General features: G+C 36.0%; 1 protein-coding gene across 1 annotated transcript in view; it reads left to right on the plus strand.

Moving 5' to 3' along the window:
- Window positions 1-15,223, plus strand: part of Cenpp (centromere protein P) — a 248,764-nt gene that overhangs the window by 100,278 nt on the left and 133,263 nt on the right. The window lies entirely within an intron of this gene.

Here is a 15,223-nt window from a genome sequence, read left to right on the forward strand (position 1 = left end):
AAATTGCTGAGGCTTGCTTTAAACTTGCATTCCTTCTGCCTTAGCCTCTTAAATCAGTGGGATTATAGGCACGAGCCACTGCGACTGGTTCAAGTGTATTTTTTAAACATAGTGGACAGTCATTGTTTTCACAAATTAAAGATAACTTTCCATACAAAATTTGATACCTTCCTTTCTATTAGTTATCCTCTTTTTCATCTTGCCCTTGAATATACTCATTAGACCACTTAGTGACCTCTAAAATAAAAATGAATCCCTTGCTCTGGTAGTCATTGCCTTGCACTTTAAGAGCATATCTGATTTGACTACTTTTAGTAGTATTCAAAATAGTCTTATAGTATTGAATAAGATGGAATGAAAAGATTCTGTTGCCTAATAATTGCCTTTATTTTTCAGATTTAGAAAATATCCCTATTTTACTGAGCCATCTCTCTTAAAGAGTAACAGCTAAGGAGCTTGCTTAGATGCTAAATTTTTGTGCTAATGTTTTCATATTTAAACAGAGTTAACTTGTATCTCTTGGCAGTGGGCCCTGAGTTCTTCTGGGGAGGGAGGATTCTTCCAAGCTTGAGCAAATAAGGTAAAGTAAACCCTGGAGTTCATTTTTGGTTCCTCCAGAGTGTTTTCCATTAAGATTTTACCTCCAACTCAAAAGATTTATTTTGTTATGTTTCAGATTTAAGAAAAGTATACAGTGTTTCAAGTGATGCTTTGGCAATATTGTGAAAATCTAGTCTATTATTTGAGACATTGGTATGTAAAACGTGGCAGACCACATTTGGGCCAAGATTCCATTTTGTTGCTGATCTTTTCCATATGTTTCCTATTAGTGTCTTTGTTCTTAAACCTCGGGCTTCCACACAAAGGAAGAAAACAGATCTGTGTACTTTTTCAAAAAGTTTTAATGCTTCCACAGTTCTTTTGGAAGATTAATGTAAAATCAACCACTTTATTTTTATATAATTCTTCGTTAACTGAATGATTTAAACTTATAGTAGTGGTTATGTTGTTCATGTTCCCAGCAAATGTGGAAAAATATTTAATAATACATAGCTAGAGTACATAGCATCGGAGGTGTCTAAAATTTTAAACTAGGTTGGCAGTGGTTTGGAGGTCTAAATTGGCAGTGGTTAGAAATAGGGGGAGATGGTGGTTAGAGTCGGATCTTCCAGGAAAGTAGAAGCTGTGAGTGATACTTGGTGACCAGTGAGTTAGTTCGTTGGTTTTAATTGTGGTCATTGGGCAGTCAGTTGAATTGGTGAAAAATCTAAATTATATGCTATGATTGTAATTTGATTGAAGTAGATATAGTATCTCAAAGTGAATAACATATTCAGCTAGGACAGGCCCCAGTGAGACCTGCTTAACTAGTATAATAGACATAACATGTTTTTATTCATTTGTTCATTTATTTGGCTCTCGCTCTCTTTTTTTTTAATGAATGTGTACTGTGTGTAAGGATTAGGTGCTGGGGATTTAGCAATAAAAGTCCTGAGGAGGAAATCAGAAAATAAGCATTTATCAAGTGGTACAGAGTACAATCAAGGAGAATATAGCAAAGTAGAGGGGTATATGGGTAAACCCATATACTGGGTACTTGTAAGTTATTTATTATATGGCAGATGGTGGGAGCCAACCTTCTCACTGCTGAAGTGGGAGGAACAGATAAGCAAGGGCAGGTGGTAAGAATGATCCATGTGGTGGTGGATTAGAGATAGACACAGTAATGTCACTCGTATTTAGCTAAACACAGATGGTTACTTATTGGGATATTTATAGCTACATGTGCTTACATGAATTAGTAGACACTTGCATCTCCTTGCTGAAACTGAAAGGGCCTAGAATAAAAGATAGCCCCAGAGTAATGAGCACACCCAGGGCCTTATGTGTGTTGTTAGGTAAGGACTTTACCACTAAGCCATATCCCTAGCCCCAGATCTTGCTTTCTAATACCATTCTTCAATAAAAGGAACTAGGACTACTCCTTGGGGAAATGGCTTATGCCAGAAGTACTGACGGAAAGTACAAGATGGACCTGGAGCACTGGATAGCACCAGCAGGAAGTATTCTGAAAAAGGGGTCTGGGAAGTCTCTGTACCTGTTGCCCAGTTTTACTGTGAACCTAAAACTCCTCTAAAATATACAGTCTACAAATTTAAAAAGTGAGACTGACACTGTTTTTGAGTTTAAATATTTAGGTCTTAATATTGTGAGGGAGCAAGCCAAGAGGACAAAAGACCAGCATGACTGGAGCTCATATCCAGGTAGAGAGTACAGGAGGTGTCCTCACAGAAGCATCCAGCACTAGCATTAAGGTTGATGTGTGCTTGATTGTGTCTACTTCATGACATTCTAAATGAAATCATGTTGTTTTTAGGATGGGGTGCCCAGGATAGCCTTGAACTCTTAGATTCAACCAATCCTACTGCCTCAGCCTCCCAAATAGCTGGGACTACAGGCACATGTGGCTTAGAATCATGTTTGCAAGGCAAATGAAACACATAGCAAATGAACTATTTCTATCAAAAAGGCCATTTGGTAGCCCTACAGACATAGTCCAGGCAGTAAATGTCACATTTGCCTAATGCACACAGTCCATCACTTTGTATATCTGCTCCCACAGGGTTGAGGAACGGACACGCCTCACGAGTTTTCTTTCCCTCATTATTCACTTTTTCTATAAATGGTGCCTCCCCATCCCAGCCCCACCTACTCTCTTATGGAAGCCAGAAGTTTAGAAGTCTTCTCAATCAGTGCTTCCTAAAGTGTGATAAGAGAATTGCTAGGGATGCTTATTAAAAATTTAAGTTCCAGCATCTTTACACCTTGTATTAGGAAACTGGGAAATTTCCACCTTTAACAAGTGCCCCAGGTGCAGTAAACACCTGAGAACCACTGATCCAAGTACCTCTCCTCCTTTACTCTCAAATTAGGTCTGTCACATAGTTCTTTGTGTCAACATCTGAATATCTTTGGCCTGTCTATGTCTTGCCACCACACCCAGATATTCTCATAAGATCCTGACTGGTCTCCCTGTGTTCTCACATATTCAGCATGTTTTTCTCCTTATTTTGCATAAAAATTGATGTGATTTTACAGTGCTTCTGCTTAAAATCCTTCAGTGTGTTGGCCTATACCTGTAATCCCTGCTACTTGGGAGACTGGGGCAGAATTACCAGTTTGAGGCCAGCCTGGGCAATTTAGCAAAGGTTATACAAAGTATACGTATATACTGAACTGTCCCCTGTCCCTTGTTGAGAGTCCTTTGCATGTCCATATAATTTGGAGAGTTGGTGTGTCTATTTCTACTGTTGTAAGATTTCATAATGATCAAGTGCTAGGTATTTCAAGCAGTGCTTAATTAGTTATTGGCACATAGTAGGGACTTAGTAAATACTGGGTGCTCATCTTCTTCTTCTTATTATTATTAAGTTTTCCTACTATTGTGAAGTGACTTAGATACCTTATAAGTATACGAAGCATAATTCTTTTTGCCTCAGTTTTCAAATATTCCATCCCTTCCTTTTCCTAAATATTTTTTAGCAGTCCAACTGTGTTAGAGTTTTTGCTTCTAGTTGTCATCATCTAAATTTTTAAAATATGATTAGTGTTTTTAGATTATTTCAAAATTTATCTTTGTTATTTTTTATTTTCAGACTTCTATAGCATATTAGAATAAGACTGCCCTCCCATGGTGAAAATTAGGTAATTCACCCAGTAAATGTAATGGGCTAATTTTTTTAGTGGGGTGTTAGGGAGGGAGGCACGTTGAAATGTGTGTCTTTTAACAAATACGTTAGAAATAAGAGATAAATTATTCTGTGGTTTCAAAATGGACAAAGCTGGTTGGACCTCCATGACTGTGGAGTCAGAGTGGCCAACAAGCACAGGTGGTCTGTTCCCTACAGCTTATCATGTATCAGTGCTCTGTGGTCACCTTGCTAAATCGGGAGTTGGTTTTCATCTTAAGAGACAGAGATGTACATGTGGCTATTCCACATCTAAAGTTGTGTTACTCCTTTGGCTTTTTGTCCCACCTGTTTTAGTCTTGTTGTTATTTTAGGGGATGCCTTTTCATGTCTAATCCTCTTCTTTAATTCCATGTTAAAGTACTTGGATTCACTCTTTAGATTTATTGGTTTCAATATTAATGAATTAGTCTCTATAATTAGACATACAGATTGAGTTTTACTAGACTCAGTTTCAATGGAATAGTCTCCATATTTTCTGAAGAATTAATAATATTGCTACAAGTATCTTTAGGTGAAAGGAACTCTTTGATTTATTCATAGTGGTAAATTGATGGGAAATATGGATGGGAGTAGGGGATATATAGATCCAGGGAATAGACCTTGTATTACTTATGTTTATTCAAGCTGATGGTTGTTAAGGAAATTGATTAAAGAAAAAATTTTGAGATGAGAGAAATTTTTATATTGTTGGTGGCAATTTTTTATGTATGTCTGGGAGTGAGTGAACAGGTGGGTGTTGTAAGAATTGCTGAGGTGAGGCTTGGACAAGGGAAAATAAGTGGGAAAAAGAAGGAACTTTCGATGCTATGAAGTGGGAAGAGGGGTTTTCAGATACTATCATTTCTTGGTTGAACTCAGAGTTATGGGTTACTAATCCTAGATCATATGGAACTTTTGAGTAATTTTAAATTTAGTTTTAAAGCCAGGTTGAATAAGCTAACCCAGCTGCTACGATTTTGAGAAAAGTTTTGCTTTTGAGGAACTTTTATAGTTGTATAATTCACTAAGTACAGTTTGAGGAATGATAACTTTATATCGTTGCCTCTGACCTATAGAAAATGAGAATATCATCTTCTTTCCTAGTACAAATAAATTAAGAGTTACAACATTTTGCTGTGGTTTATCAGTATCTCAAGTGACTAGCAGGACCTGTAGCTAATGCTTGGAAGTGTCCTCTGGGAGGGTTAGTGGGGAGCCTACTCTTTAGAACTGTGTAAAAGCTTCCTAAGCTTAAAAGGAACCCCACTGGTAGATTAAACAGTCTCAGCAACCACAGCCATCATGCAGTATTGATGCTGAAGAAACTTTTAAATTAAGTTTCTCACGTAACAAATTCTGTGTCCTCTTGCCTTGGTTGTGAGCCAAAAACCCAGATGAGGATCAGTAGAGCTCTGTCTGTTCTGCAGTGTCCTTGCTTTGCTCATGTCAGTGATTGGAACAAATGTTTACAGTTTAGTTGAGATCACATTAAAGTACAAATACATCAAGAGAAGTAAATCCATACTAGTAGTCAAAACAGTGGTGGCCCTTTGAGGTGCTGGTGACCAGAAGGAAGTCTTAGATTCTTATCTTAACCTGGATGCTAGTTACATGCTATGTTTAGTTGTAAGCAATTATCAAGCTATATGCTCATAAAACTTTTGCATTTAGTAAACTTCATTAAAATTTCCTTTTAAGTCAGTAGTGAGCCAGGTGTGGTAGTTGCCCACCTGTAATCCCAGCGACTTGGGAAGCTGAGGTAGGAGGATCACAAGTTTGAAGCCTGCCTTATCAACTTAGTGAGGCCCTCAGCAACTTAGTAGGAACTTGTCTCAAAAAATAAAATGGACTGGGGATGCAGCTTAGCAGTAAAACACCCCGCATTCAGTCACTAGAACCTCTAGTCAGAACAGTGTGGCAAAATAAAGAAATTAAAGGGATTTGAATAGGAAAAGAAGAGCTTAAACTGTCCCTATTTGCCAACAAACTCACAAATGAATTCAGCAAAGTAGCAGGATATAAAATTAAGACCCATAAATCACTTGCATTCCTATATACCAAGGATGAATTAGCTGAAAGAGAATTAGGAAAACTATCATTCACAATAGCCTCAAAAAAAAAAAAAAAACCACCTTGGGAATCAATTTAACAGCAACAACAACAAAAGAACATGAAAGACCTCTACAATGAAAACTACAGAACACTAAATAAAGAAATTGAAGAAGAACTTAGAAGATAGAAAGATCCCCATGCTCCTCAATAGGTAGAATTAATATTGTCAAAATGACCATATTATCAAAAGTACTATGCAGATTTAGTACAATTCCTATTAAAATTCCAGTGACATTCTTCATAGAAATAGAAAAAGCAGTCATGGTATTTCATTTGAAAAAATAAAGAGGCCCAGAATAGTCACAGCAATCCTGAGTGAGAAAAGTGAAGCAGGAGGCATCACAATACCAGATCTTAAACTTTACTATGGAGCTATAGTAACAAAAATGGCATGGTATTGCCACCAAAGCAGACATGAAGACAAATGGAACCAGAATAGAAGACACAGAAACAAATCCACATAAATACAACTATCTCTTACTACACAAGAGTGCCATAAACATACAAATGAGAAATAGTCTCCTCAATAAATGGTTCTGGGAAAGCTGGAAATCCGTATGTAGCCAAAAGGAATTTAATCCCTATCTCTTACCCTGCACAAAACTCAAAGTGGATCAGAGACCTAGGCATTAGACCAGAAACCCTGCTTCTACTAACAGAAAATGTAGGCCCAACACTCTATCATGTCGAATTAAGAGCTAAAGTCCTCAAGACTCCTAAAGTGTAAGAACTAAAATTAAAAAATCAATAAATTGACATCATATCAAACTAAAAACCTTCTTCACAACAGACAATGAAGAGCATGAAGAGAACCTACAGAATGGTAGAAAATCTTTGCCACCTGCACCTTAGATACAGCATTAATCTCAGTCCATTTTATCTCACTCTAGTCAGAATGGCTATTTATCAAGAACATAAGCCAGGCACACCCAGCAGTTCAGGAGGCTGAGGCAGGAGGATTGAGGATTTAAAGCCAGCCTCAATAAAAGTGAGATGCTAAGCAACTCATTGAGACCTTATCTCTAAGTAAAATACAAAATAGGGCTGGAGATGTGACTCAGTGGTCAAGTGCCCATGAGTTCAATCCCTGGTACCTCCCAAAAAAGACTATAAGTAAAAATAAGTGTTGGCAAGGAAGTGGGGAAAAGGGTACTCTCATACATTGCTAGTGGGACTGCAAATTGGTGCAACCAATCTGGAAAGCAGTATGGAGATTCCTCAAAAAACTAGGAATGGAACCACCATTTGATCTGATTATATCATTTCTCAGTATATATCCAGAGGACTTAAAATCAGCATACTACAGTGATGCAGCCACATCAATATTTATAGCAGCTCAGTTCACAATAACTAAGGGTGGAACCAAACAGATGTCCTTCAACTGATGAACGGATAAAGAAAATGTGGTATATATGCACAATGGAATTTTACTCATCCATAAAAAATAATGACTTTATGATGTTTACTGATAAATGAATGGAACTGGAGACTGTCATGCTAAGTGAAATAAGCTAATTCCCAAAAAAGAGATTGAATGTTCTCTTTGATATGTGGATGCTAACACACAACAAGGGAGGGTGAAAAAATAGAAGTACTTTGGATTAGACAAAGGGGAATGAAGGGAAGGGAGTAGAATGCAACTAACATATAACATTTTCTTATATGATTACATCATGATGAATCTCCACATCATGTACGACCACAAGACTGGGATCCTAAACAGAATAAGATATACTCCATGTTTGTGTAAGTATATCAAAATAAGCTCTATGTCATATATATCTAAAGAGAACAAATAAAAAATGTTTAAAAGTCAATATTTGATTCAACTACTGACTTACTAGAAATATAGAAGACAAGAATGTGTTAAAGGATACCACCACTATAAAATCAGCAAAATCGGGACAGACTCTGGACGCCCCCCACGCCTTGGATGGACACCAGACACCATCCCCCCTGCGCTGACTCAGCATGCCCTCTCTGGGGCTCTCCAACTTCTTCGGAGTCTGCTGCAGGCATTTTGAATTATTCCTGAGGGTGTGGCCATTATCATTGGAAGGGTAGCTCCCTTCCTGAGACACCTACAGGAGACTGGAGGCCCTTTGACAGGTACCTCCATTTATTCACTTATATCCTACACCCTTCCCCATCCTCTTCATTCACAACAATAAAGAAGGACATTTCATACTGCTTAAGGGAAGCATAAAACAGCAAGACATAATGATTTTAAATATTTATGCCCCAAACAATGGAACTTCTATGTATATCAGACAAACCCTTCTCAATTTTAAGAATCAAATAGACCAAAACACAATAATAGTCAGGGACTTGAACACACTGCTCTCACCACTGGATAGATCCTCCAAACAAAAACTGAACAAAGAAACTATAGAACTAATCAATGATGTAGACTTAATGGACATTTACAGAATATTTCATCCATCACTGAGTGAATATACTTTCTTCTCAGCAGCTCATGGATTCTTCTCCAAAATAGACCATATGCTATGCCACAGAGAAGCCATTAGTAAATACAAAAAAATAGAGATACTACCTTGTATCCTATCAGACCATAATGGAATGGAATTAGAAGTCAATGATAAAATAACAAAAACTACTCCTACACCTGGAGACTAGATAATATGCTGTTGAATGTTGCAGTGATAACAGAAGACATCAGGGAAGAAATAAGAAAATTCTTAGAGGTAAATGAGAATAACGACACAACATATCAAAATCTCTGGGACACTCTGAAAGCAGTACTAAGAGGAAAGTTCAATGCATTGAGCTCATACATTAAAAAAATAAAATGTCAACAACTAAATGACCTAACATTACATCTCAAAGCCCTAGAAAAAGAACAGAAAATACCCAAAATAGTAGAAGACAGAAAATAATTAAAATCTGAGCTGAAATCAATGAAATTGAAACAAGAGAAACAATTCAAAAAATTGACAAAACAAAAAGTTGGTTCTTTGAAAAAGTAAACAAAATTGATAAACCCTTAGCCACATGAACAGAGAGGGAGAGAGAAAACCCAAATTACTAGAAATTGTGATGAAAAAGGAAAGATCACGACAGTCACCATTGAAATACATAACATAATTAGAAACTATTTTGAAAATCTATACTCCAACAAAATAGAAAATATCAAAGACAATGACAAATTTTTAGACATATGATCCTCTCAAACTGAATCAGGAAGACATACACAATTTAATCAGATCAATTTCAAGCACCGAAATAGAAGAAGCTATCAACCAAGAAAAGTCCAGGACCAGATCAATTCTCAGCCGAATTCTACAAGACCTTTAAAGAAGAACTAATAACAATACTCCTCAAAGTATTCCAGGAAATAGAAAATGAGAGAACCCTTCCAAACTCATTCTATGAGTCTGGTATCACTCTGATACCAAAACTAGACAGAGACTCATCAAGAAAAGAAAACTTTAGACCAATATCCCTGATGAACATAGATGCAAAAATCCTTAACAAAATACTGGCAAATCACATACAAAAATATATTAAAAAGATAGTGCACCATGATCAAGTGGGGTTTATCCCAGGGATGCAAGGTTGGTTCAATATCTGGAAATCAATAAATGTAATTCATCACATCAATAGACTTCAAGTTAAGAATCATATGATAATTTGAATATATGCTGAGAAAGCGTTTGATAAAATACAGCATCCCTTCATGCTTAAAACACTAGAAAAAATAGGAATAGTAGGAACATACCTCAACATTGTAAAGGCTATCTATGCTAAGCCCATGTCCAATATCATTCTTAATGGAGAAAAGCTGAAAGCATTCCCTTTAAAAATTGGAACAAGACAGGGATTCCCTCTTTCACCACTTATACTCAACATTGCCCTTGAAACACTAGCCAGAGCAATTAGACAGACCAAAGAAATTAAAGTGATACAAATAGGAAAAGAAGAACTGAAGCTGTCACTATTTGCTGATGACATGATTCTATATTTAGAGGATCCAAAACTCTCCACTAGAAAACTTCTAGAACTAATAAACGAATTCAGCGAAGTAGCAGGATATAAAATCAATATGCATAAATCTAATGCATTTCTATTCATAAGTGATGAATCCTCTGAAAGAGAAATTAGGAAAACTACTCCATTCACAATAACCTCAAAAAAAATAAACTACTTGGGAATTAATCTAACAAAAGAGGTGAAAGGCCTCTACAATGAAAACTACAGAATACTAAAGAAAGAAATTGAAGAAAACCTAAGAAGATGGAAAGATCCCCCATGTTCTTGGAAAGGCAGAATTAACATTGTCAAAATGGCCATTCTACCAAAGGCACTATACAGATTCAATGCAATCCCAAGTAAAATCCCAATGACATTCCTCATAGAAATAGAGAAAGCAATCATGAACTTCATCTGGAAGAACAAGAGATCTCGAATAGCCAAAACAATCCTGAGCAGAAAAAGTGAAGCAGGAAGTAACACAATACCAGGCCTTAAACTATACTACAGAGCAGAAGTAACAAAAATGGCACGGTATTAGCACCAAAATAGACAGGGAGATCAATGGTACAGAATAGAAGACACAAAGATAAACCCACATAAATACAGTCACCTCATACTAGACTAAGGAGCTAAAAACATACAATGGAGAAAAGATAGCCTGTTCAACAAATGGTACTGGCAAAACTGGAAATCCATATGCAGTAAAATGAAATTAAACCTCTATCTCTCACCCGGTACAAAACTCAACTCAAAATGGATCAAGGACTTAGGAATTATACCAGAGACCCTGCACCTAAGAGAAGACAAAGTAGGCCCAAATCGTCATCATATTGGCTTAGGATCAGACTTCCTTAAGACTCCCAAAGCATAAGAAATCAAAGCAAGAATCAATAAAAGGAATGGACTCAAACTAAAAAGTTTTTACTCAGCAAAGGATATAATCAATAATGTGAAAAGAAGGGAAAAAATAATGGAATGAATCAAACTATTATCCTATGTAAAAATATGACTACACAAATGGTATGCCTTTACTTCATGTACAAACAGAGAAACAGTATGTATCCCATTTGTGTACAATAAAAATAAATTTAAAAAAATAATGTGAAAAGAGAGCCTATAGAGTGGGAGAAAATCTTTTCCATACGCACTTCAGATAGAGCGCTTACCTCCAAAATTTATAAAGAACTTACAAAACTTTACACCAAAAATGCAAAGAACCCAATCAATAAATGGGCCAAGGAACTGGACTGACACCTTACAAAAGATGACATATAGACGATTAATAATTATATAAAAAAGTGTTCAACATCTCTAGTAATTAGAGAAATGCAAATTAAAACAACTCTATGATTGCATCTTACTCCTATTAGAATGGCTATTATCAAGAACACAAACAATAATAGATGTTGGCATCGATGTGGGGAAAAAGGCACACTTTTACATTTTTGGTGGAGTTACAAATTGGTGCAGCCACTCTGGAAAGCAGTGTGGAAAATCCTCAGAAAACTTGGAATGTACCCACCTTTTGACCCAGTTACACCACTCCTCGGTTTATACCCAAAGAACTTAAAATTAGCATACTGCAGTAATGCAGCCACATCATTGTTTATAGCAACTCAATTCACAATAGCTAGATTGTGAAACCAACGGATGAATGGATAAAGAAACTGTGGTATATATACATGATGGAATATTATTCAGCCGTAAAGAAGAATATTATGGCATTTGTTAATAAATGGATGGAAGTGGAGAATATCATGCTAAGTGAAATAAGCCAATCCTTAAAAAACTAAAGGCCGAATGTTTTCCCTGATAAGTGGAGGATGGTATATAATGGGGGTCAGGGGCTGGGGAGTGAGAGAAGAATGGAGGAACTTTAGATTATGTAGAAGGAAATGAGAGGGAGAGGGAGTATGAAAAATGGTGGAATGAGACAAACATCATTACCCTGTGTACATGTATGATTACACAAATGGTGTGAATCTACATCATGTGCAACCATAGAAATGAAATGATGTACCCCATTTGTGTAGAATGAATCAGAATGTAGTCTGTAAAAAATTAAAAAATAAATAACTAAAAAAAATATCATTTCTGAATTAAAATAAAATAAGCAAAATGTAGACCAAAAGATACTATTGAACAAACTGCATGGTTTCTCTATCAAATAAATTGTAAGAAAAATGCAAAGGGGAAATGTATAATTTAAAGGACTTTATATCACTTTATGGCATCTGTGTGGGCCTTATTTGGAATTTGATTCAAATAAACCTGTTTTAAAAATTTGGAATAGTTGGAAGGTTGAACAATTACTAAATTTGATGATATTAAGTAATTATAGTCAGTATCTTTATGTGATAATTTATGTGTTCAAAAGTGGAGGAAGATATTCTTTTTGAGGCCAAAATAGCCCCTATACCATAATCTGATGATGATATCACAAGAATAAATTTGTAGACCAATAAATATATGAATAGTAAATATAGTACTTTAAATTAAAATCTAGGTATGCATAAAATAAATACATCATGATCAAGGATTTTTCCAGGAATTCTAGTTGGTTTGAAAAATGACCATTGTGATTCACAATATTAACAAAATAAAGAAGTATAAGATCATCTCAGTAAATAAAGAAAAACGTTTTATATAAAGTCCAGCACACCATTGTCATGATGAAAACTTTCAGCAAAGTGGAATAGGAAGAGACATTTTAAATTGATAAAGGATATCTATTGGCAACAAAGTTTTTACTGGTAATATAATGTGAGGGGCCTGGTAGGCTAGTTGTCATGTCATTGAGGAAACAGTGACTTGTCTGCCTCTGCTGTTCAGTACAGTCAAGAATATCCACTTTAACCACTCACACTCAGATTTGTACTAGAGGTCCTAGCAGTGGGATACAAGGAAAGAAGAAGAAATAAAAATAGGAGAAAAGGAATAAAAATAATTTATAGTTGCACTTGACGTGATTGTATTTATAAACATCTAAGGAATCTATAAGTGCACTGTTAGAATTAATAAGCAAATTGATAGATTGCTGGTTGTGGCAGTATGAAACAATTTAGACCAACCAGCACAAAAAACATCCTGTATGATAACATCTGACATATCTATAACCAAGGAATAACTCTCAGAAATATATAAAACTTTTATGTGAAAACTAAAAATGATAGGAAGGAAATTAAAGAACAGCTATTGTTTGAAAAACTCAAAAATGCTAAGATCCCAGTCCTCTCCAAATGATCTACAGGTTTTTGACAATTCTAATAAAAATTTCAACAGGGTTTTTGTGTAGTTTTACAAGCTAATTCTAAAATGAATATGGAAATGCAGAGGACCTAGAATAACCAAGATAATTCTGAGAAAGACCAACATAACTGGAGGACTTACATTACTAAATTTCAAGCACATGGAAAAAATTCAGGCTTTAGAAATGGGTATAGAGCCCAGAAATAAATTAGATACATACATTCACTTATGATGAAGACACCACTGAAATTCAGTGGGTTAAAGATGATCTATCCAATAAATGATATGGAACAAATAGAGTTATCTGAGTGAGAAAAGCAGATCTTCATGCATATCTTACACCAAACAAAAATCAATTCTAGATGGTCATAACTCTTCAATATGAAGGACAATAAAACATGCTTCCAGGGGAAAATGGGGGCAAGTATCTTCAGACACATGGGGTAGGCAGAGACTTCTTAAGGAAGAAGTAAAAAACACCAATTGTGAAGTGAAAACTTGGTAAATTGGACATCATTAAAAGTAAGAAATTCTGTTAATCAAAAAACTCTGAATTTTCAGAGTAAAAACTAACAGCCTGAGGAGAGATACAGTGTGTATATTTATCAACGACTCATATCAGGAAGGTATAGCTAACACCTGTAAATCAGTTAAAAATAATGAAAAAATATACTGGAATAACGCTGTTGAATAACTTTGTTTTGTTTGTTTCAATACTGGGGATTTAGCCCGGGGAACTTTATCACTAAGCCACATCCCCAGCCCTTTTTAATTTTTTCTTTGAGACAGGGTCTTGCTTAGGGCCTCATTAAGTTACTGAGGGTGGCCTCAGACTTGCCTTCCTCACATCTCAGCCTCCTGAGTTGCTGGGATTACAAGCATATGCCACTGTACCCCACTGAGGCATATTGTTTAGTAATATAAAAGAATTTGCTGATATATGTGATAACATAGATGTATCTTATAGCTGTTATATTTAGTGTGTTAACAAGTTTGGCCTCATGCTGCTTCCATACATATTCCAGTCTTGCTTAGTAAAGGCTTATCCAGGGGCTGGGGTTGTGGCTCAGTGGTAGAGCGCCTGCCTGGCATGTGTGAAGAACTGAGCTCGATTCTCAGCACCACATATAAATAAATAAAATAAAAATCAATTGACAACTAAAAAATATTTTTTTAAAAAAAGGCTTATCCATACATAGAGAACTGTAGACTAATTTGTTATGTAAGCAGACTGTGACCTACTATCTTAACTAGTAGCTGAGTTTCAACCAATCATATACAACCAACTGTTCTAACCATGCTCAAATAAGACAACTGCAAGCTATAACTAATCTGGCTATTCTATCTCAATTCCATTTCTGTACTTTTCTATGCTTAAGTTTTTTCTGGCTCTACGTATGATCTACCCTTTGATTGGTGGACTCTTCTAAACCATTGTGTTCAGACCACATTTTAGAATCAGATAAAGTCAGTTAAGATCTACAAATCTACATTTGTTTGTAATTTCCTCCTTTTTTGGTACCAGGGATTGAACCCAGAGGAGCTTTACCACTGAGTCATGTCCCCAGCCCACCTCTTTTAATAATTTTTTTTATTTAGAGTCAGATTCGCTAAGTTGCGTAGGGTTGCTGCACCTGGCATCTCTTCTTTTTTCTTTTTTACAGTACTGGGGATTGAACCCAGGAATGCTGTACCACTGAACTATATCCCCAGACCCTTTTAAAAATTATTTTTAAATTCCGAGACAGTGTCTCAGTAAGTTGCCCAGGCTGGCTTTGAACTTGTGATCCTCCTGCCTCAACCTCCCAAGTTGCTGAGATTATAGGCATGGGCCTTGAGGCCCAGCTGTTAAGAAGCAAAAGAAACTAGTGACTGGAGATTTATTTGTATGTGTTCACTTATTTGAAGTTTAAGAATAGACAAAATTAATGGATTGCAATATACACTAGGAAATTAGTGTTCTTAGGGCTAGGGTAGTGGGTATGGACTGAGAAATGTGGAAGAACCTTCTAGGTGATAGACCTGTTTGGTATCTTGTTCTTGATTTGCTTTGAATAATGGTACTGGGACAACTGGATAACCTTGTCATGCCATATGCAAAACTTACCTCCAAATGGAACAAAAAACTAATTGAAAGA

The sequence above is a fragment of the Sciurus carolinensis genome, chromosome 15 (assembly GCF_902686445.1).
Source record: "Sciurus carolinensis chromosome 15, mSciCar1.2, whole genome shotgun sequence".
Taxonomy (NCBI): domain Eukaryota; kingdom Metazoa; phylum Chordata; class Mammalia; order Rodentia; family Sciuridae; genus Sciurus; species Sciurus carolinensis.